The sequence below is a fragment of the Misgurnus anguillicaudatus genome, chromosome 10 (genome assembly GCF_027580225.2).
Source record: "Misgurnus anguillicaudatus chromosome 10, ASM2758022v2, whole genome shotgun sequence".
NCBI lineage: Eukaryota > Metazoa > Chordata > Actinopteri > Cypriniformes > Cobitidae > Misgurnus > Misgurnus anguillicaudatus.
Genome location: NC_073346.2, coordinates 360,158 through 385,660, shown reverse-complemented (window position 1 = coordinate 385,660; position 25,503 = coordinate 360,158). Strand labels below are relative to the sequence as shown.

Sequence of the window (25,503 nt, the reverse complement as noted above, 5' to 3'; positions counted from 1 at the left end):
TTGTGAGCTGCAGTGATGCTCTTAATCTCTGTCGGATAACTCTCGTATTGAGCATTGCACCCTTTAAAACAAGACTTTTTGCTTTCTCCAGCTCTTCTTCAGAAGAACTCTTGCTACAGATATGCCATCCTCTGCAACTATCTGTAATGACTTGTAAGAGACGGAAGCAAACGCAGGTGAAAAATATAACAATGTTTATTAAATTTAAACAAAGAGAGAGTATTCAGTGTCATCCAAGTAATCCAGTCCGGTGTTGTTGAAGGCAATGGTGACGATGACTACAGTGGAAGTTGGTGTTTTGAGTGCGACGTTGGTGGAGTGGTGAGCAGTGGTGAAATCCAAGCTGACACGGAACATCCACACGAAGACGACGACAACAATACACATCCAAACTGAAACACGTAATCCAATGTACACGGAACAACCAAGCAACACGGAGACTGAGCAAACAATAGAATCTGGCAGGGAACAGAAAGTCAGGTGAGTATATATGGAGATGATGTAATGATGAACAGCTGGAGCGAGACAATCAACACACAGGTGAAAGGGATTGCTCTAACGAGTCGTACGTGTTGCAAATGTTCCTGGAGAGACGAAGAAAAAATTAATATGTCATCCAGGTAAACATATATGAACTGGTCTACCATGTCTCGCAACACGTCATTAACGAGTGCTTGGAAGACTGCCGGCGAGTTCGTGAGACCGAAAGGCATCACGCAGTACTCAAAATGGCCACGAGGGGTGTTAAACGCAGTCTTCCATTCATCCCCCTTCCTGATGCGAACCAAATGATATGCATTACGTAAGTCCAATTTAGTGAAAACGGACGCTCCCTGCAACCTCTCGAAAGCTGAAGACATCAACGGCAAAGGATAAGTATTCTTTACCGTGATGTTGTTCAACCCTTGGTAGTCAATACAAGGTCGCAAGGATCCGTCCTTCTTCCCCACAAAAAAGAACCCCGCCCCCGCTGGAGATGAGGAAGGGCGAATGAACCCCGTTGCCAGAGAATCAGAAATATATTTCTCCATGGCCTCCATCTCCGGAACAGACAGAGAGTATAACTTGCCCTTAGGCGAAAACGTACCTGGCAATAAGTCTATCGCACAGTCATAGGGACGATGAGGAGGAAGAGAATCAGCCCGCGACTTACTGAACACCTCCTTCAGGTCGTGGTACTCCGCGGGCACGGTAGACAAATCCACTGCTTTCCCCTGAAACACAGACTCAGAAACAGAAACACAAGCAGAGACAAGACAGGACTTATGACACTCCTCGCTCCAGCTGGTAACAGAACCCAGTTTCCAGTCAATTCTTGGGTTATGGGAATGAAGCCAAGGATGTCCAAGAACTATGAGGGAGAGAGCAGTGTCAGTAATAAAAAACGAAATAGTCTCTGTGTGATTTCCGGAAGTGATGAGTGTGATAGGTGCTGTGGTGTACTTGATAGTGGGTAACTGATGTCCATTGAGGGCGAAGGGCGCAATCTGGTGGGTGAGTGAGATGAAAGGTAACTTGAGCTTACGTGCAAGTGAGCTGTCGATGAAGTTTCCCTCCGCCCCCGAATCCAGAAGTGCGTGCCCTGAGTGTGACATAGTGGACCACCGTAGTCTCACCGGAAGGAGAGTGGATGTAGTAGAGGTCTTCTGTGCGGAGATCCTGCCCGATAGTAGCCTCTGTTTTACTATCGGGCTTGGTCTTTTACCGGGCACCTCTGGCATTGGTGACCCGACTCGCCACAGTACATGCAGAGACCCAGGGATCTCCGCCGCTTCCTCTCCTCCCGGGGTAACCGAGCTCGACCCACCTGCATGGGTTCCGGATCTGAGAGACCACCGGCGGAAACTTCGATGGGTGGATCCGTGGACTCCCCTTGACGTAGGGACGGACCTTGAGTCTTCCTTTTGGCAACGGTGTAAAGGCGTGCGTCAACCCGGATCGCCAAGTCCACCAACCCGTTGAGCGACTTCGGTAATTCCGCCGTGATGATCTCTCGATGGATCCGATCCGCCAACCCATGCAGGAAATGGTTCCACTGCGCTTCCTCGTTCCACCTGCACTCCGCCGCCAGGGTACGGAACTCGATGGCGTAGTCCGAGACCGACCGCTCCCCCTGCTGGAGATCCGTGAGGAGACGGGCTGCCTCCCTCCCGGCGACGGAGCGGTCGAAAACCCTCTTCATCTCCTCTGCAAGCGAGGCGAACGAGGAACAACAGCTGTCCTTGTTTTCCCATACCGCCGTCCCCCAGAGGGCAGCCTTGCCCGAGAGAAGCGAGAGCGTAAACGCTACCTTGGTCTCCTCGAGGAAGAATGACCGGGGCTGTTGGGCGAAATGTAAAGAACAATGAGAGAGAAAAGTACGGCAATAGTTGGGCTCACCGGCGTCTTTCTCCGGATAGGAAGTCTCGGTTCCGGGATGAAACTACCCCCTGGAGGTGAAGATGGTGCGGGCGGCATGGGTGGCGCAGTGGGAGGCGTGATGTCCGGAGAACGCTGAGAGAGCTCGGAAACCTTCGCCACCATTACGTGGACGGCCTTCCGCATATCTTCAATGGTTTTATCCTGATGATCCATGCGAGCCAGCGATCGTTGGAGAAACTCCTCCAGCGCGGAGATTGGCTGACCACCTGCTGCTTCCATGTTGGCCAGATTCTTCTGTAATGACTTGTAAGAGACGGAAGCAAACGCAGGTGAAAAATATAACAATGTTTATTAAATGTAAACAAAGAGAGAGTATTCAGTGTCAATGCGGAAGTAATCCAGTCCGGTGTTGAAGGCAATGGTGACGATGACTACGGTGGAAGTTGGTGTTTTGAGTGCGACGTTGGTGGAGTGGTGAACAGTGGTGAAATCCAAGCTGACACGGAACATCCACACGAAGACGACGACAACAATACACATCCAAACTGAAACACGTAATCCAATGTACACGGAACAACCAAGCAACACGGAGACTGAGCAAACAATAGAATCTGGCAGGGAACAGAAAGTCAGGTGAGTATATATGGAGATGATGTAATGATGAACAGCTGGAGCGAGACAATCAACACACAGGTGAAAGGGATTGCTCTAACGAGCACATGGCAGGGGTGAGTGAACAACACACACACACAAACATGACACGGAGGAAAACAATAGATTTTCCTACCGTGACACTATCGTCTTGTGAATGTTTGGAGAAAGAATTGTCAATATGAATCAGATGTGCTATTGCTCTTACGAGAGTGTTAAAATAAGAGAATCTGCTGAATCTTGCAGAGTTCCATGGGATCTTTGGATCTTTAGTAAGGTTCAAACAAACTTGTGGATGTAATTCTGAATCCACAAGCTCAAATGATTCTTGTGATTTAGATCGAAGCTCAGAAATATGCAAGAAGTGTGGGCCCATGAGCCATGAACTGGTACCCAAGAGTGCTGCAGACACAAATCTGGACTGCTGGGTTAAGTCCTGTGGGAACATTGTGCCATTGTGCAGGTGAACTGGATTTATGGATTCGTTGAACTCAGTTGTTCACGTAAACATAGAACCGTGTTTGATTATGGATGTAGCCTAGTACAACTGTCAGTATAATACCAGATGTGATCGAAGGTGATGTCCATCTATTCCACAATCATCTCTGCAATCTCCACTGCTAATACAGCAGCACACAACTGTAGTCTTGGGACAGTAATGTCTGCTGTGGTGCTAATTTGGATTTTCTAAATAAGAAGTTAACATCTCTGTGACCATGTTGATCTGTCACTTTCAAACAAACACGTGGTATTCGAAGCTCACCCTGTTTGGTAAGTTCTCTCGACAGTAATCTCCCTTTTATGGTAATGGGCGCAAGGAATCCAAGAGGGTCATACAAGCCATTTACGGTAGATAGGACCCCTCTCCGAGTGAAAAGCCGGCGAGACGTTGGTTTGTAGAGGTGACGTGCTGTGCAAACGAGTTACCCCTCCCACTTCTGAATGTTCTACTGAGATTTCTAATCCCGTCCGAATTGACCATTTATATTACAGACGTCCTGTGGTAAAATTACATTACGCCATCTACCCCTGTAAAACTAATCCCGTCTGAAGGGCTTAAGGTTAGACACTGCAAACATCTCTTGTGTACTCTTGAGAAGGTCGATTGCCTCAGCCTATGTAGCATATGATTTCAGCATGTCATCAACATAGAACTCCTTTTCCACCAGCTTTCTGGTGTCAAAACCGCCGAAACTCTCTTCATGTTCTTTTTCCGCTCTCCTTAGACAATAAATAACCACAGCTGGTGATGGGCTATTCCCGAAAACATGCACACGCATTCTATGGTCCACGATTTCACTGTCAAAGTCATTGTTTCTGTACCACAGTAACCTAAGATAATTCCTGTGGTCCTCCCAAACCAGAAAACAATGGAACATGTGCTGTATGTCAGCAGTAATAGCCACAGACCGTTTACGGAACCTCATCAGGAACATTGTAGAGACATTGTAGAGACAAGAGAGAGAGAGAGAGAGAGAGAGAGAAAGAGCGTGAGAGAGAGAGAGAGAGAGAGAGAGAGAGAGAGAGAGAGGTAATAATGGTGCCCACGTCGAGGAAACTTAATAGAACTTAAAAACTTAATAGAAGACTAGAAACATGTTAAGGACTAAAGTATGTATGTCACTCATCTAATTACAGTATGTTAACTGGATAACACTGCATATAACTCATTGTATAGTTTAATACATTTATGTATTTTGATTACACAAATGAAACCTTACGATTGTTTTAGCTGCTGACCAGCATAGGGAATCTCTATTGCTAATTTATTAGACATGTTGATGATACAGTACTGTGTGTTGTACCTTTTCTTGTTAATTTTATCTTTTTGGGTAGCCTATATTATGCATATAGAATTATTCAAGGAGGTTGATTCCTTTTACTTCATTTAAAGTTTGATCAATTGTGCATAATGACATGTGCAACAAATGGATATAGGGTGTCAAACTCATAGAATTGCATAATTTAAAATTCAGACACTCTTTATAAAATATCTGCCACAACCTAAAAAAACAGACAAATGAGCATTTAATAAAGGCATTTTGGATGTGTTTTAAGAACAAATCATTGGGTCACACTGGCCAGAAAACTAGCATTAAGCTAGCCTATAAAAGGAACATACATTACTGCAACTTCTGCATCAAATCATATCTAATGATGTCTAGCTTTACAGTAAGGCACTTCATAAAGAATGGTAGGTAGCTTCACAGAACATTTTTAGCCCATCAAATACAGCAGTGGTAGGCCAGTGGAACACTGAGACTTCGCATTTAGTTAGTTAGTATACTGTTTGATCAAACTCTGGAACTGCTATTTACAATAATGAAACTGTTGGGATTAGGTTCATTGTAGTTAATTCTAAGACTAAATAAAAGATAACATGACACTTAAAGGAAAAGACCAGTATTTAGCACTTTTGGTCTCAATTCTGGTTTGTTTTGGATGAACTAGAGTGGTGGACACTGAAATTTTGACAATTGGTCCTATCTCGATCTTTTCACTCTTTTAGAATCGTGTTTGACTGCCTCAGAGTGGCTGTCTATGGGAATGCACAAACATACACACCCTTAACGTTCATTTTCAAAACTGTGCAACTCACCAGATGGTTAGTGGTCTTTCAAAAGTGTTTCACCTGGATCAGAATTGTGAGGAGCAATGTGAGGTTTCAATTCCTTCTCACTGAGAAGCCTATGATCTTTACTTTTATGAGCATTAAATGTTGAGTAGACATTGCTCTGAAACGTGAAATTTTTATATGGACACTTCACCATTTCCTGTTTTTTGAGATGTTGGCGCAAATGCGATAAAACATGGTTCTTCAAAATCACAATGAGGACAACGGAATACCACAGGGATTTCATTAGATGCACTCATCTGCCTATTGTGATTCCTTGTTTAATGCACTTTGAGGGCATTAAACGATTTCCAACACATGCAATCTGCATGGAGGCAAGGAATTGGAGTAGTTCTGGTGTAGCTACCATGTTTTAAACGGTAGTGTTTAAAGAGTTGAGCCCTCTTTTCAAAAGACAAGAAGCAGTACTTACACTTCCAGTCCATACCACGATTTCTGCTAATGATCAGAACCTACAAAAGAAACAACATAAAATGAATTAGTTTTATTATTCATCTAACTCCATTAATTATAGATACTGAATATAATCATAGCCATCCATCCATTTGATAACAGACCTCAATATAACAACAAACTATAAATAAATTAATAAATCTACAGCAGCATTATCTGGTTTTTACTGCACATTTGCATGACGCGTCAAAGGTTTTATGTCACCATGCGCTCAGTTGAATCTACCAATGGATCTGCGCAGCCCAGGTTAATTCAACACATGATTCAGAACCGCGAGAAGACGTGCCCCCGTGGGTTTAATTAGATGAGAGATGGAGAGAACAGGAGAACTTCTAGTCTACATTAACATCAAAAAACATTATAAATGAGAATTATAGAGGGTATGCACGTGACGTCACATTCGGAGAAAGGTACGGCAGAATTAGCATACAGTGTGAAATCAGCAAAAACACGGGGAAACCGCATCTAAATGGGAAACGGCTGTTGTGCTATAGACTGTACTAACAGATTTAACAAGAATTCGGAGCTATCGTTTTACAGACTGCCAAGAAACACAGAAAGAAGAAGTAAATAGATCGTTCATGCCAACGTCCACTGACCACAGGTGGGTTGACAAGTTGCTAGGGTCACTATCAACCATTCCAAAGCATATTATCATAATTTTTAACTCTATTACATTTCATAAATACAAGTTTTTGTTTTACATTTAATATTTAAGTACATTAATATACTTTTACTAAAAGTAAAAGTACACAATTTTAATCTAATTAGGTATTAAATAAATGTTAATATGCAATATTAAAGAATACACAATATGATTCTATGCTTTACAATGTAATGAAGTAAAATTTTTCCTAAGACAAACACTCTAATAAAGCACAGATGCTTGGAAAATGTAACTAATGTAACAAAGTATTGTCCACCTCTGCTATCAAGTCCAACTACATTTAATTTAAGCTGATTTTACTCAGTTTTACTGGCATTTTCGCAGCAGCCGCTATGAAAACCAGTCATTTTGCTGAATGTTTGCCACTCAACAGGGCATGCTACGCCGTGGTCACATGGAAAAGTGACATCAATGGCACGAGATGAGGTTGCCCTCCTTGGAGTATACACCGCTGATTCAACGGAACTCGCATATCCAAAAAGAAACTTTAATATAGGCGTTATCTTTACTAACTGACCACATATTTGAAGTTAATTAATCTATATTCTCGACAAAACAGCTCTTAAAACTACATTTTATGACACAAAGAGAGTAATATTTCGAATATTGTGCAAGCTTTAAGGTTCATTGCCATTGACGAGAAATGCATTCTGAGAAACTTGGCTGTCAGAAGTCCATACAAGTCACCTCCTGATGCATCCTCGATAAAATGGGCGGATCAAGAACACATCCGGGGATGTTATGTGAACTTGTCTTGATGCGAACTTTGATTTGGAACAGTACTTGGGCCGCGACTGATGATGTTTTACAAGAACGCAAGTACAGACAAGAACGCATATTGAGAAACAGCACGATATTCAATGGAGAAGTAGTTTGTTGCATTTGTGTAATAAATACTATGGTGAACACATTGGAATAATCAAAAATGTTTTAGAACATTCCAGCCTGATACCTTTTACCATTTGGTCATTAGACTACTTTAGACAAATTTAGATGTTTACCGTGTCTGCGCGGTGGGTGACTTGTGCCAGGGCTAGCATTAGGGCTGCACGATTTTTCTCCATGGGAATTGAGATCCTGATTCTCTCAAACGATTCTCATATTTTCAACAACAACAAAAAAACAACAACATTTATTGCACTCAAGTAACAAAAATGTGCTAGACCGGACTTTTAGTTATAATAAATTGTCTTCAAAGTCGCTTTTCCTTCTTTTAGAAGATGAGTAACTTAAAATGTGTTAGCTGTTAAACATAAACAACAGAATATTGACACTAATAAATAAAAGTAATTGTACAAAAAAGCACAGGTGCTATTTATGTTAATTAAACTGGTCAATCTTAAAACTTTAAAACACGAAACCTTTTAAGAACTAACCGATGACACAGAGGCCGTTTCTCAATCTGAAGGCTGCAGCCTTCTGGAGGTCACATTTCTAAGCTGCATACGTCATCAAGACAGTCTTATTTCAGAATATTAACAATTATAAAGTTTATTATTATTCCTAGTTAATCATAAATTGTTGTAATATGTGTATGACTTGTGAATGTAATGCTCAGTTAAGTTAAACCAGGCTCGATGACGTATGCAGCCTGCATATGCGACCTACGGAGGCTGCAACCTTCCGATTGAAAAACGGCCAGAGGTAACTTATATCCTAGCCTTGTTTCGAAACCAATATTGTTGCATCGTCACTCTTCTCCGTCGCAACCAGGATTTTCTGCCATGGCGCACATTTTTCCTCTCTTTTGTTTGAAAATTTGCCGCTGCAAATCCATCAAGTAAATCGATGTGTTTTGGTTTGCCGCTTTGTTCCACGTCACGCAAGTGACAGCCAAACGCCGCAAATGAGGAGAAGAGAGGAGAGAAACGATCGGGTCTGATTGGTAAATGAAAAGGGATTGGTTTTACACAGCGGGAGGGTAAGCAAGTTTAAATGACATAACATCTGGATTGTTGTAATGTAAATACATGAATGCAGTATCTGAATGCAAGAGAATCGCGGTCATTTACAAAGAAGATCGCGTGTAAGATAGTGATTCTTTTTTTTTATTAATCGTGCAGCCCTAGTAGCATAATCATAGCTTACATCAACTTTTACTAGCAGTGATTTTAAATGGATTTCTCCAAATAGCATGCAAAACTCTACCTGTCGAGTAGAAACTTCGCCACTGAGGCATCAGTGGGAAGCCCAACCTGTGCTTTTAGCAAATGCCAGCTTATGAAATATTCTCCCAAAAACACTCTGGTCTTGTTTCTTTCTTCAGAGTCCTTTCTCTTGTCATTAAATTTGTAGACACTTTTTCTATTGCGACCCTCAGACATTTTGAAATAAACACGACGAGAACGCAAACCGTAGCTCACCACACACCAACACCTGAAAGTGCGCATGCGCAGAAAGGGACGGGCACGTACAACGGCCTACGTAAACATATTACCAGAATGATTGACAACTAGGAAGACCAATAGTCTTAATTATCCACAAAAAGAACATCCTCCGCAATAACTTTAACGATAACAATGTAAAAAAAGAAAATAAATATTAGAATCTCCAAAACTAAAAATCGAATGTCAACCCACCAAACGAATATAATATTCTGAACTTCAGAACTTCTGCTTAACAGCTGAAGGGTTGTTTGAGAAAGTTCGCCCGCAGTTATGAGTCATCCAAAAATAGTTTTAATGATATTCGGGTCGTTTTAAAATACAGATGCTAATTAACTATTATAAACAATACTTTTAAAAAATGCAGGCAGGTCGGGTATAATATTTTTTTTTTGCGGTCCAAGTCGCAGGCGGGTTAGTTTAAAACGTTGGTCGGATGCGGGTTGTTTATACATTGACCCGCATGCATCACTGCAAAGTCAAAACATTAATAAAACGTATCACTGACTTTACTAAATTGTAGAAATACATTTAACCTACAAACAGACTGAAGTATTACATAGATGGCCTCTCCAAATTAACATTTTGCACGCTCTTACCTTCAAACAACTTGCCGGACAAACGTTCTCTTGCCACGTGGTGATGGTGGTGGTCCAACGTCTCAGGTGGAACTGCGCATGTGCAATCTTCGAAGTCTGTCGATGTCTATCGAGTTTCCCCGAATTTTGATGATGGTACTTTCTCACTCATACTTCTCAAGTAAAGGTTACTTAAGTATGAATAGTTTAATTACTTTCCACACCAAAATGTTGTGTCAACGTATTGTAAGCTAGTAGAGTCAACAAATTATGTAGCAACTAGTTATGATAACTATTTATTTTTAAGTAAAGTTAGCTATTACATTTTACAGTGTAGCGTTAAAATAACAAACTTAACTCTTTCGCCGCCATTGACGAGTTATCTCGGCAATCAAGAGAAAACGCTTCCCTGCCAATGACGAGTATTTCCGGCTTTCCGCAATACCGCTATTATCCACCAGGTGGCGCCCTTCCACAACTTTTTAAACCCAGAATTATTGCCCTACGGCAAGTGGCTGCGTGTCCGTGTCTGTTTTAAAGATTGCTCTGAATGGGATCTCTATGAAAAGTCTGTCACAAAAATGGAATTATCTCTGCTTTTTGCTCAAAATGTGGTGTTTTTGCAGAAACCTACCCATATTCAAGAGCTGATTACAAAAGAACTACTGAAGGTAGGATGAAAAGGTTTTTTTGTTTGAAAGCAGAGGGTCTGTTCTTTCATTTGGTATATTGTATTGTATGTTTATATATTTAAAGAAGAATATTTTCTGGAAGGCATTAAACTTTTGTGAAAATCAGGAAAAACACTGGTGCTGACTGGCAACTTTTTTTTAAAACGCTGGTGGCGAAAGAGTTAAGAGCGTGTTGACAAAACTGTACATCCCCTTTAAGCATCTATTGTGTCTGTCAGTTCCATATGTGACCCATGCAGTCTAAAAAAGTGGGAGGTTTTTATAAAAAAAATAAGTAGCCTACATTAATCCCTCGTCTAGCTATCCGAATATTCTTGTCATAAAGCATCTAAAATGATCGCTATTTGTATGTTTTCTGAGAGGTGCACCGTCCTAAATGATTAACCTAATAGTACAAAGATGCATGTCCATCCACATGTCTGACATTTTGGTTTCGGTTTAAAAACATGCAGGAATTTAAAAATAAAATGCAGGACTTGCTTGATGTTTAAAGGGTTATTAAGAGAGATAAAGTTCGGGAACTGATTTTTGTTAAAAGGTTATTAAGATCGACAAGACTTGCGCTGACTGACAGGTCCGAAACGCACAGACGCGCAAGTGCATGCAGCATATACACATATACAAAGAAGAGTTCAAAAACATCTGTTTTGACAAGAATTCACAAAAGCATAATAAGCATTACAAAAAACTTACTGAGCTCATTATTATCTATGTCCATACAGCGTTTCTGCGAACATAACAAAATGTTTTAAAAACGTTCTCATTAATCTTCATCTAAATAAATAAATAATCTGTTATTCGTTTAAAATTTCAAATAAAAGTATGCTCTATTATTTAAAAATCTATTATTTCATCTATGCATTTTCCACTTAACAAACCCTTTCTGAAATACCATTGGCCTTGTCTTAAATGTAAAAAGTATAAACAGGACAGCAAAATGTTACCATACCAACCATACATGCATTCATTTATTCATTCATTCATTCATATGTTAATAGCTGTGATTCGGCCTGGCAAACTCGATTCCTTTTAAGGATCCGGGTTATTGTGAGTCACTCACTAAAGTGATCCGGGTTGTGTGAGTCACTTGAGTCACTCGAGTCAGTATTGCTAAAGGAAACTCAGTACAGACCCACTTGTAACCGGCTGATCCGCGCGAGATTCTCAGAGCCGGAAACATTGCAGACCATGGGACTTATGAAACACTGCAGAAAACTGCTGTCATAGTAAAGCTGGCAACATGGCAGACTAAAAAATACCACATCTGAAGTATATATATTTGTTATTTTTATTTATCAGTTAAATCAGTTAAGTATTGCATACATTTTGATTCTGATTTACCCTTTAATCCAGAAATACAATCTATAGAATTTTTTAAGTCAAGTTTAAAAACATTGAAAAGGGGTTTATTTTTCATTAACTTCGATACCACATCTGAAATAGTGAGTCTTCCTACTACGTTATGGGTCAGAGCCGGAGAGTCTCGAGTCTGCAATGTTTCCGGCTGATCTGCGAATCTGCAGTGTTTCCGGCTCTGACTCGAGAGACAGTTCGCGCGGATCAGCCGGTTACGGATCAGCCGGTTACGAGTTGAGAGATTCTCGAGTCAGAGCCGGAAACATTGCAGATTCGCATGTCTCTCGAGTCCGCAATGTTTCCGGCTCTGAGTGAGAATCTCGGGTCGATTCGCGGCTCGCGCGGATCCGCAGGTCTCTCGAGTTTGCAATGTTTCCGGCTCTGAGTGAGAATCTCGGGTCAATTCGCGGCTCGCGCGGATCAGCAGGTCTCTCGAGTTTGCAATGTTTCCGGCTCTGAGTGAGAATCTCGGGTCAGTTCTCACGCAGATCAGACGGTTACGAGTGGATCTGTAGAGCGAGCGAAGTCTCATTAATAATGTTGAAGGAGGTTTGTGTGTGTGGTGGCGCTGTTTATGGCTTTACATTGAATTGTAGTAGGACTCAACTGATCCGGGTTAATGATACTAGAGACTCGCGACTCGTGAGTTAATTTAAAGATCCGGGTGAAAGATCCGAGTGAGTCACGACTCAAACAGGTCTAGCTGTGATTAATTGAACAGTTTCATAATGGTGCATCGTGTGCACTGGCTCAGGTGGGGCAGCCATCTTGGAAACTGGCAAAGGCATGGCGGCAGCCCTCTTGAGAACAGGTGCAGGCATGGCAACGGCCCTCTTGAGAACAGGTAAAGGCATGACGACGGCCCTCTTGAGAACAGGTGCAGGTATGGCTACAGCCATCTTGAAAACAGGTGCAGGCATGGCGGTAGCCATCCTGAGAACAGATACAGGCAAGGCGGTCTTCTTAGAGAAGGGTGTTTTTCTGATTGCCATCCTGGAACCTTGTGCTGGTTTAACAAATTAAGTGGCTAATGATGTGCACACAGGCATCAGTGACTGGCCTGGCTCTCCAGCACACGGAGCCTGTTGCCTACTGCCCCCCAAAAAAATGTCTAGGAGAGGTGTCCTCCTCTACTTCGCCCACAGTAAAGCAAGACCCGACCAGCAACAGAGAATGATCCAGAAACTGGACAAATGACCCCTGAGGACCATAATGGGTAAGATGAGTTTTGACAACCTGGCGCTGAAAACGCTCAAAACAGTGGACATGATCTCTCAGGACCTGAAGTGTGACAATCACATTGACTCCACTGTGAAAAGGCTCAACAGAGACTGTTCTTCCTTCGTCGTCTGTTATTGAGTCAGTTCTGTGCACTTCTATAACAGTTTGGTTTGGGTTAGCCAGCAAATCAGATATAAGAAGACTGCGACAGATTGTCAAGACAGCTGAAAGGATTATTGGTGTGCACCTGCCCAACCTTCAAGACTTGTACAATGCCAGAGTGAAGAAACGGGCAGGTAACAGATCCCTCTCACCCTGGACATAACCTTTTTGCACTTCTGCCCTCGTTACAAATTGTTAAAGATATAAGAACAGTTTTTCCCCAATGCTATTCCCAGTTTAAACTCATAAACATAGCATTTAGCCCTGGTTTAGTATTCACTTGTATAAATATATATATTCTATTTATCCTGCTGTATATACAATAAAAATGGGTATGTTCTGTTCCAAATGTATACCACATTGCTATTATTATTTATGTTTTCTTACCTATTTATCTGTTATTACTCACTTTCTTAGTTTTACTTTTAAAATGTTCTTTCTGTTCACATTTCATATGTAGGTATGTACCAAGAGCTCCTATAAACCACAACAAATTCCTTGTGTGCTTGTACACACCTGGCGAATAAAACTTAATCTGATTCTGAAAGTTCATCTAATTTTGAAAAGGAATATAATCCAAATTAAAACTGCAAGCAGTGATGGAAGGGCCCTCGCACACATGACTCCGCCATGCTGTGGCATAAGAATGAAAGGGAACAGTAGTAAATAGGCATTTAAGCATGTAAATATAGGTGAACCATTTAAAAGTGTAGTATAATGTGCCACATTTCCTGTTGCTAATTACAAATGACAGCGAGGTAGCATCGTGTAAGATAGCATGAGAGAGAGAGAGTGAGAGAGAGAGCGAGTGTGTGTGAGTATGAGTGACTACATGTAAATATTGGCACTTAGATGTGTTCAGTCCAGGACTCTTATCAATCATGTGAAGTTTGGGACAAATCCGACATTGCATTATCATTGTAAACATGTTGCTTCCTGTTACCAGCTGGTGGCACTATGACCATAACTGACTATTGGCATCATAGTAACAAAGTAACACGTTTCTGTAACTCCACTACTTTTAGCAGTAACGAGCATGTAACGAAGTATTTTTTTATAAAATAACGCATTTACTGAAATTTAAATGAGTTCGTTACTCGCGTTACTCTATTTTGTAAAAATTAGACAAGACATATCTGATGTCGCAGGACCGTAGTTTGCAGCGCAATGATTCATTACACTTCATCATAGCTGACAGTGCATATAGAATGAACATGAAAAATCTGAACGGGACAACATACCTTTGTTTAAAAATTGTGCGCAAGTCATAATCCATCCAGGCTCATGTTTGTAAATGATCTTCACCAAGCAATCGCAGTATGACATCAACTTGCATTTGTAGTCCACAAAGGTAATAAATCTAAGAAATGTTCATATATTCCTAGATGTTTACATCGGCTTCATGGAAGAGAATGATCCGCGATTGTTGTTTCCACTAAAATATTCACACTGCGCTGTACACCCGTGTTAAAACTCCATAGTATGTGTGAGCTCGCTTTTAGTTTTGGTTTCAGTCTCTCCGTATCCGAACAAACAATCCACTCGCTCTGTGTCTGTCTGACAAAACAATCCACTCGCTCTGTGTCCGTCCGACAAAACAATCCACGTAGCCTACTCCGTTTTCTGATTAAATATCTTCCTTTAATCCTGTGTATCATTTAAATCCAACAGAAATCAAACAATATATGACCAAAGAGCGCAGTCCCTGCGGCAAGCTTCACAAGCTGTGTTCCAATGCAAGGGCTGCACTCTACTAAGCATGTGATAAAAGGTGAGCACTCGGCCTTTCAAGGCGCTCAGAAGTTCGCGAATAGAACTGAAATGAGACGGTCTAACCTTCGGAGGACCCATAATTTGCCTCAACTGGTGCACGCGCATCGCGCCTGTCAGCAGGACACAGCAGAGACGTTTCTAACTTATTAAAATAAATATGAAATCAGAAAAATTATAATTTATTTTAGAAAATATGACATGTTGACACAATTGTCTCCAAGTTTTTAAAGACACTACACAATTGTAACACATTATATATTTTAGTAAACATGCAGAATATTTGTCTAAATGGTCTAAATGATATACATAAATAAACTAAGTTTACATATTAAGATAATTTCTAACAAAAATATTCAAAGGTTGAATCTAAAGCAAAATAGGCTCCTACAGTATGTGATATATTAGAGTCTTACGTGTAAAATAGCCCATCCATATCATTTTACTGTTTGACTGTTCAGTACTGTTCATATTTACATTTAAAAAGCAGACATACAAGTAACTAATTACTTTTGATATACAGTAACTGGTAGAGTAATTCAGTTACTTTTAAAAGAAGTAACTAGTAACTGTAACTAATTACTAATTTTCAGTAACTTGCCCAACACTATTGACATGTAGATGTGTTCAGTCCAGGACTCTTATTAATCATGTGAAGTTAGGGAAAGATCGGACATTGCATAATCAGTGTAAACATGTCACTTCCTGTTGCCAGCTGGTGGCGCTGTGACCATAAGTGACTATTGACATGTAGATGTGTTCAGTCCAGGACTCTTATTAATCATGTGAAGTTTGGGACAGATCAGACATTGCATAATCATTGTAAACATGTCACTTCCTGTTGCCAGCTGGTGGCGCTATAACCATAAGTGACTATTGACATGTAGATGTGTTCAGTCCAGGACTCTTATTAATCATGTGAAGTTAGGGAAAGATCGGACATTGCATAATCACTGTAAACATGTCACTTCCTGTTGCCAGCTGGTGGCGCTATGACTATAAGTGACTATTGACATGTAGATGTGTTCAGTCCAGGACTCTTTTTAATCATGTGAAGTTTGGGACAGATTGGACATTGCATAATCACTGTAAACATGTCACTTCCTGTTGCCAGCTGGTGGCGCTATAACAATAAGTGACTATTGACATGTAGATGTGTTCAGTCCATGACTCTTATTAATCATGTGAAGTTAGGGAAAGATCGGACATTGCATAATCAGTGTAAACATGTCACTTCCTGTTGCCAGCTGGTGGCGCTATGACCATAAGTGACTATTGACATGTAGATGTGTTCAGTCCAGGACTCTTTTTAATCATGTGAAGTTTGGGACAGATTGGACATTGCATGATCATTGTAAACATGTCACTTCCTGTTGCCAGCTGGTGGCGCTATAACCATAAGTGACTATTGACATGTAGATATATTCAGGTCAGGAGTCTTAGCAATCATGTGAAGTTTGGAACAGATCGGACACTGTATGCCTGAGTTCCAGCAACCTGTTTCATAGCGAAACAGACACCAATTTTAATATAGAATCAAATCCTTCGCAATTTAGCATCACAAAGGCCTTAAGATGACAATCACCAAATATGAAGATGATCCGACTAAAACTGTAGGAGGAGTTAGTTAAAGTATGACTGCTGGAAATTAGAAAAACTGAGCCAAAATCTGAGAAATAATTCAAAATAGCTGACTTCCTGTTTGGTGTAGGGCGTTGCTCTATGAGACTTTTTTGTAGGGCTTGTAATAATACATGAGCATACAGAAATTCGTAATTGTAAGTTAAACACAGTCCAAGGGCTGCTTCATTCAATATTTGAAAGTGGCGCTAAAACATGTTCCTTCAGGTTGCCAGCTGGTGGCGCTATGGCTATAAATGAAAATTGTTATGTAGATGTGTTCAGGTCAGGACTCTTAGCAATCATGTGAAATTTGGGACAGATCGGACATTGTATGCATGAGTTCCAGCAACTTCCTGTTTCATGACAAAACATCAAAATTTGTCGGGCCAGAACTGACACAAATTTTTATGTAGAGTCAAATGCAATTTAGCATCACCAAGGCCTTAAGATGACACTCACCAAATATGATGATGATCCGACGAAAACTGTAGGAGGAATTCAGTAAAGTATGACGCCTGGAAATGACAAAAACTGCGCCCAAATCACAAAATAACTCTGAATAGCTGACTTCCTGTTTGGTTTACAGCTTCACTCCAAGAGACTTTTTTGTAGGTTTTTACATGCTACAGAAGGGTACCGAATTTCAAAATTGTACGTCAAACACAGTCCGAGGGCTGCTTAGTTAAAAATTTGTAGGTGGCGCCATTTTCCCACGCTTAATTCCAAATCCTACACCACATGTAAATTTTCATCACTCTTGACATCTGTGCAAAATTTCATGAGTTTTCGAGCATGTTTAGGCCCTCTAAAGTCCCGCTGAAGTCGGAGAAGAAAAAGAAAAAAAAAATAATAATAATAATAACTCCTTGAAGAACAATAGGGTCCTCACACCCCGGTGTGCTCGGGCCCTAATAACTCCTTGAAGAACAATAGGGTCCTCACACCCCGGTGTGCTCGGGCCCTAATAAACCAGGGAGAAGTGGTTTCTGAAGTCCGTACATGGTGAGACAGCTCCAGGTAGATCTTTAGGGAAACATCAGAGCTATAAAAAAAAATCTTCAAAAGGGTCAAGAAGAACTTTCAACTTAACATAATCAGTGTATTTCCTAAGTGAATAATCTAGCAACACATGTTAAGGAACTTCACACTAAACTAGAGTAAATTTCAAATGTGTGGTAAAAGAAGACATTTAGTCCTGAAAATGTATTTATTTATTGTACATATTTCCTGTATTTTCTGTTTATATCTTAATAAAATTAAAAAATAAATATGGCTGGACATTAAAACTTCTAAAACAACAAGTCTGGTGGTGGTGGTGGCCTAAGACTTTTGCACAGTACTGTATACTCGTTCCTATATATTCTGACTGAATCAGTCTCATGCCATCCTTCCTTCATTTCTATTACTCCAATCCCTTAAGTGGCCATGGTGGCATCTATAAAATCTACAACTGCAGGATGTTGATTTTTGGCAGACGTGGATTTAGGGATGTGGACTGATGTAAAACATCATGTCAAGTACTGTGAAACATGCCAAAAATTTAAATATGAAAATCAAAAATCAGTTGGCAAATTACAATCAGTCACGATACGTCTACTCAATAAAATGGTGGAAGTAGAAAAAATAGAACCTTTGCCATTCAGTACACACATCATGAATACCTTCTAGTTTTCGTAGATTACTTCTCGCGATAAGTTGAGTTCTTTTCTTTCCAATTAAAACTAACTGAAATCCTCACCCAATGGGCCTTACCAGACTTTATCTTAACTGATTGTGGGACCCAGTTCACTTCCTGCATCTTCAGAGAGCTGTGTGCAAATATATAACCCAAATATTAACAACTGCATTTCACCCACAGACAAATAGGAGGGAAGGAGTTAACCACAACTTAAAATGCATAATTTCCTTATATGTGGACGAAACCTAAAAAAAAAATCAGTCGTATAGAAAAGCACTGGCATGTCCCCTGCAGAACTCTAGCTGGGTAGAAAACTACAAGGCCTAATGGACACAAATTAGTTGAATGTAAAAACCTGTTACGTCCAGTCCAGGCTATGATGTGGTTAATCACCAAGTCAAATGCTAAAGAATTCTGCAAAAAGTTTAGAACGACAACTAAAGACTTACAATTAAAGAATTCCCACAGTCCACTGCACAATAACATTTCAGTGCAAAATTATTAGATGGCACTGGAAACAATCAGGGAGGATGTCCGAACAGTGTACATTTGTAATTTGAAACCGTGTTACCAAACGGTTGAGAAGTTAGAAGCCCAGGAAAAAAACAAGATATTCCAGCAAAATTTAGCATATTTCTCAGTGTGAGCGTCATGACTGTTTTCTTTCATTAGAATGTTTCTTTTGATTATTTAAACAATTCTTTATGATAATTATTATAAATATTTAAAGAGTAATTAAACCCTAAACCAACTTTTTTTAGTTAATGATCTGTAAGAATTATGCTTTATTAGTGATGTTCATTGATTTAAGTCATTTTTTTGACATTTGGATATAAAGTGTTTAATACTACAATATATGGTGTAAAAACGTCTGAGTGCTGCCCTCTTCAGGTTGTACGGTGGCTACTGCAGTTGAAGTTTCCTATTGGATGTTGGGTCTAAAAAATAACTTGTGACGTAAGCAGGTTCAAGCTCACCACGCTCTTGTTACGATCTCACCACACACTTGGTACGAGCTTAGTTCATCCCCTCTATCTCCATTGGGATCTGCCCACTTTTCTTGCATTTTTCAAATATTTCCAGTGGGTGGAGTCAGGCTCTGACCAGGGGTTTAGTTACGCTTTAAAGCAACACTAAAGAGTTTTTGCTCTTTGCTCCCCCTACAGGTTAGAAGCAGAATTGTCCATTACCACTGTCGTAAATACTGCAGCATAGCTGGCTCTGATTGGATTGTAAGTCTGCCGTAAAGCAAGTTTTTGTAGTTTTCACTGGAAACTTCTTTAGTGCGGTTTTGGCTGATAGAGGGCTGCAAAAGCGAAAGTGCCGTTCACCCTGTTTCGAGTGGATGAACGACTGAAACTTTTTTGGAAACGTTATTTTAAGGTAAAAAAAACTCTTTAGTGTTGCTTTAAGTAACCTTTCCTCATACATAAGCTATTTTTTACACAAAATCCAATATCCGTCGTGTTATCCTGTCATATATCTCCCTTTTCCCAAAACTTCACTGCAGAATGCAATAAATCCGCTCAACGTATTACAGTGCACCATTCCACACATTGTAACCAACAATGGCGGTGCGTTGTATACACACAGAATCCTAGTTTTCCTTATCTACTTCATACTTCGTGATAAACAAACAATTCAATTCAATTCAATTCAATTCAATTCAATTCAATTCAATTCAATTCAATTCAATTTTATTTATATAGCGCTTTTCACAAGTGTTAATTGTTGCAAAGCAGCTTTACATGAGAAGATTTAGAGGAGCACACAGAAAATCAATAGATAATATAAGAAGTAGAGAAAGTGGTTAAACAGTACAAGCGAGCGTATTAATAATGTAACGTATACAGTAAAGTGCTAAGTTAAGCCAAAGTTGGCTGACTCTCCCTGGGACGAAAAAACCCCTAGGAAAAAACCCAATGGGAAAAACTCCTAGAAGGACAAAAACCCTTGGGAGGAATTAATATATATTTATATATATATATAGATATGGTAGGGATAGGAGGCGGGTAAGCGAATTAAACTGGTTTAGCCGGTGGTCGTTGGTCGGGCATCGGCTGGTCATCACGTTGAAGGACAGCCAGTGGATCAGTGGTGCGATGATCTTCACAGCAACAGGAACTGGGTCTGTTTGTCTCATTGTCCTCGTGGTCGAGGACATGACAGGGAGAGAAAAACAGAATTCTATTAGCGTAGGGGCCGTTCGCATGTAATGCAAGTGTCAAACATTATAGTGGTTCAAGTCAGCTCGGTTCCAGACAGGCTAACTATTGCGGCAATAGTATATTACCCATATGAGGTATGTGAGTGCTTTTGTTCTAGACAAACTAACTACTGCGGGAAAAGTACATTTACTGGACATTTTATGTGAATGCTTTGTTAAAGAAGAATGTCTTAAGTTTAGATTTAAATTGATCGACTGTGTCTGAAACTCGAACATTATTTGGTAAATCATTCCAGAGCTTAGGGGCTAAGTAGGAAAAGGATCTACCACCTTTAGACACTTTTAATATTCTAGGGATAATTAAGTGACCAGAATTTTGTGAGCGCAGTTTACGTGATGGATTGTATTCTGATAGTAGTTCTTTAATATACGAGGGCGCTAGGCCATTTAAGGCTTTGTAGGTGATTAGTAATATTTTAAATTGTATGCGATATTTAACTGGTAGCCAGTGTAAAGATGCCAGAATTGGACTGATGTGGTCATACTTTTTAGATCGAGTAAGCACTCTTGCGGCGGCGTTTTGAACCAGCTGTAGCTTGTTTACCTGATTTGCATGGCATCCCCCGAGTAACGAGTTACAATAGTCTATTCTAGAGGTCATAAAAGCATGGATAAGCTTTTCTGCGTCTGATGCAGACAGCATATGGCATTTTTTTGAGATATTTCTAAGATGGAAGAATGCTGTGCGGCAGACGTTGGCGATATGACTATCGAAAGATAGATTGCTGTCGAACATTACGCCTAAATTCTTAACCGTGGAAGATGGCACCACCGTGCAGCCATCTATGGGCAACTTGTAATCTGACATATTATGTTTGTAGCGATTCGGTTCAATAAGAAGTATCTCTGTCTTATTGGAGTTTAGCATAAGAAAGTTATGTGCCATCCAGTCCCTAATATCACTAATGCAGTCTGTTAGCTTAGAAAACTGGTGGGTTTTGCTAGGATGCGACGAGATGTAAAGCTGGGTATCATCCGCATAGCAGTGAAAACTTATGTTATGTTTCCTGATAATGTCTCCTAGAGGTAACATATATAACGAGAATAGGATAGGGCCTAGAACTGATCCCTGAGGTACGCCGTATTTAATGGGGGAGTGATATGACTCTTCCTCATTTACATAAACAAAGTGATATCGATTGGTTAGATATGATCTGAACCAGGCTAACGCCTGACCACTGATGCCAACATAGTTTTCTAGTCTATTGAGTAAGATTGTGTGATCTATTGTGTCAAAGGCTGCACTAAGGTCTAGTAATATAAGGATTGAGATTTCACCACGATCGGATGTTAATAGGAGGTCATTTGTAACTCTAAGCAGCGCTGTCTCTGTGCTATGGTGGGGCCTGAATCCTGATTGGAACTTTTCATTTGTATTATTATTTTCTACGAATGTGCGTAGCTGGCTTGCCACTACTTTTTCTAATATTTTAGAAAGAAAAGGTAGATTTGAGATTGGTCTAAAGTTATTAAGATCTCCCTGCACTGTAAAAAATTTGTTGTAATTTTGCAGCTGGTTGCCAGTAACTTACTGTAGAAGATAAAGACTGAAAATGTTTCATATTCATTTAACTTTGAACAAACTGTTGCCAGTAAATAACATAAATGTAAAATCTACAGTAAGTTACTGGCAGCTAGTTGCACTGTAAAAAATGTCTGTAGAAATTACAGTATTAATGGGTATTACTGGCAACTAGCTGCCAGTAACTTACTGTAGATTTTACATTTATGTTATTTACTGGCAACATTTTGTTCAAAGTTAAATGAACATGAAAAATTTTTTGACTTTATCTTCTACAGTAAGTTACTGGCAACCAGCTGCAAAATTACAGCAATTTTTTTAGAGTGTGCCAGTAATACACAGTAAAACTGTAATTTATACAGACATTTTTGACAGTGTGGTCAAGGTTTGGTTTTTTAATGAGCGGTCTAATAACTGCTAGTTTGAAAGCTGTTGGAACGTATCCTAATTCTAGAGATGAGTTAAAGATATTAAGTACCGTGTCTGACACTACATGAAATACCTCTTTTAGTAATTTTGTGGGAACGGGGTCTAGTATACAGGACGATGATTTGGATGACATTACTAGTTTAGAGAGCTCTTCTATTGTAGTAGGATTAAATGACTCAAGATGTTCGTTTGGTAATCTAGTGGAAAATGTACTATTGGGTAGAGTGGTGGCTGCTTGCCTAGTTTCTATGTTTTCCCTAATAAACATAATTTTGTTAGTAAAGAAGTTCATGAAGTCATCACTATTGTGTTGGAGTTTACTATTGGTTTCTGTTTGTTCTTTGTTTCTAGTCAGTTTCGCAACTGTGCTAAATAGGAAACGAGGGTTGTTATGATTTTCTTTAATAAGCGTACTGAGATAGGAAGATCTGTCAGTTTTAATAGCCTGTCTGTAGTGTTGAACACTCCCTTTCCATGCTGAACGCCATACCTCTAACTTTGTGCTTCGGTAGTTTCTTTCCATTTTTCTAGCTACTTTTTTAAGGGCTGCAGTATGATGGTCATACCATGGAGCTGGCGGTTTTTCTTTGATTCTCTTTTTTCAAATGGGAGCAACGGCATCCAACGTGCTAGAGCAGACGTTGTTCAGGTTTTCTATTATAATATCTAGATCTTCACGGTTATCTGCTACATGTTTCATTTGAGACAGGTCTGGAAGAGTGCTAATAAAGCTATCTTTAGTGGTGGAAATTATTGTTCTGGCTAATCTGTAGCATGTTGTAGACTGAGCGGTCCTATCTAGAAGTATTGTGTATGACAGAAGGCAATGGTCTGAAACGGCATCGCTCTGGGGTGATATTTCGATGTCATTAATATTGAGTCCGAGTGACAGAATTAAGTCTAGTGTGTGATTACGAGTATGCGTGGGCCTTGACACGTTTTGTTTAATGCAGAGAGAATTTAGAACATCCATAAACGCAAATCCTAATGCATCTTTTGGATTATCCACATGGATATTAAAATCACCAACGATAAGAGCTTTATCTACAGTGACTGTAAGCTCAGATAGGAAGTCTGCTATTTCTTTAAGAAAATCTGTGTTGTGGCCCGGAGGCCTATATATGGTAGCTAAAGTGAACGAAAGCCGTTTGTTGTTGCGATCAGTTATTTCCATATTTAAAGCAACACTATGTAGTTTTTTACCTTTAAATAATGTCTCTTAAATTATTTCAGTGATAGAACAACTTTTAACTGGACAAATTGTACTGCTGCTGCAACCTGAGCAGCCTCCTAGCTGCTAAAAGCACACTCTGAAAGTGCCGGTGGAGGGTAGTGCACACAGCCCCGCCCCTCCCCCTGCCTGCAGAAGAGTGTCTGATACCAGGCACTGTTGCGCTTTTCAACCACATGGGGGAGCTGTAAGTCATTTTTACATGGAAACTACATAGTGTTGCTTTAACAGTATTATTTCAAACTAATTAAACTTTAGGTTGGATTTATGGTTTACTTTGAATATTTTATTGTATATTGTAGCTACACCACCCCCTCTCCCTTTTAGACGAGGAACATGTTTATAATAATAGTCTTGTGGGGTGGATTCGTTTAAACTGGTGTAATCGTCTGCTTTAAGCCAGGTTTCTGTTAAACAGAGTGCATCTAAGTTTTGGTCAGTAATTATTTCATTGATAATTGGTTCTTTATTGGTAAGCGATCTAATGTTAAGAAGGCCGAATTTTAACATTTGAGTTTCATCTGTTAATTTATTGTGTTCTAATTTTATGTTAATAAGATTTGTACGAGACGAGGTAAACGGTGCTCTGTATTTATTTGTTCTAGGAACAGACACAGTCGAGATGTGTTGGTACTCTGTTAAAAAAGGCTCTATGTGCTGGGATATATGTGATCTTGACATGTCAAGGCAGCTAACAGACTGATGGGTAAGCCGATCTGTCTGTTTCCTGACCTGGGCCCTGGATAGTCAGACAATATCAAAAGTAAGACTATTGGTCAGATTTCTAGAGAGTATAGCACTTCCTTCCGGAGACGGATGGAGGCCATCTCTCTTTAGCAGGTCAGGTCTTCCCCGGAAATGCTTCCAATTGTCTATAAACCCTACGTTATGCTGAGGGCACCACTTTGACATTCAGCCATGAAGAGACACTAATCTATTGTAAGTTTCATCCCCCCGGTAGGCGGGGAGGGGACCAGAGCAAATTTCATTGTCTGACATTGTTTTTGCAATTTCACACACCTCTTTAATAGTATCTTTGGTGATCTTCGACTGGCGGAGTCTGGTGTCATTCGTGCCGGCGTGAATAACAATCTTAGAAAACTTACGGTTAGCATTAGCCAGCACTTTAAGTTTGGATCTAATGTCAGACGCTCTGGCTCCCGGTATACAATAGACTATGGTGGCTGGTGCCTCAATGCCAACGTTCCTGAGTATAGAACCTCCAATAACCAGGGCACCTTTAACAGATGTCTCAGCTGGTGTATTGCTGAGTGGAGAAAATCTGTTTGATATTAAAACAGGAACGTGATTTGGATGCCGAATGTGACTAGGCCGCCTGACAGTCACCCAGTTAGTCAGCCGCCTTGACTCTGAAGTCGGAACCGAGCCATGTGTATTACGCTTAACACTAGGTGCACCCGAAACAGTGTTTGTAACATTAACATTAGCGGTCTTACTGTCCTCAACTAGCGTTCGGATGCGCGCTTCTAGTTCTGCAACCTTCTCCGTCAGCCTTACTACTTCAATACACTTAGCACATGTAAACCCCTCGATGCTGACGGAAGAAGCTAAACTGTACATGTGGCAATTAGTGCAGGTTACAATGACAAGCGGAGTCTTACCGTTTTCATGCTGGGCGATGGCGTCTCCGTTCGCCCGAACGCGGTCCGTGAAGCTGCATCGAGATGGGTGCTCGCTCGTTGTGTGCCTCGGTCGTCTCCGGGTGTCTGGAGCCAGGGTGATGTGAGGCACGCTATACCGCCTGGTACGAATGCCGGGCCACAACTCCTCCACAGCTTCCCGCTCTGGTGAGGAAAGGTCTGAAAAACATACATCGGATGAGTCCGCCATTAGATCGAAAAG

The 25,503-nt window shown here is 40.4% G+C and overlaps 1 protein-coding gene across 1 annotated transcript in view; it reads left to right on the top strand.

Annotated features, from left to right (window-relative positions):
* bbs9 (Bardet-Biedl syndrome 9) overlaps nucleotides 1-25,503 on the top strand; it is a 460,826-nt gene that overhangs the window by 316,962 nt on the left and 118,361 nt on the right. The gene's annotated exons all lie outside the window — the stretch shown is intronic.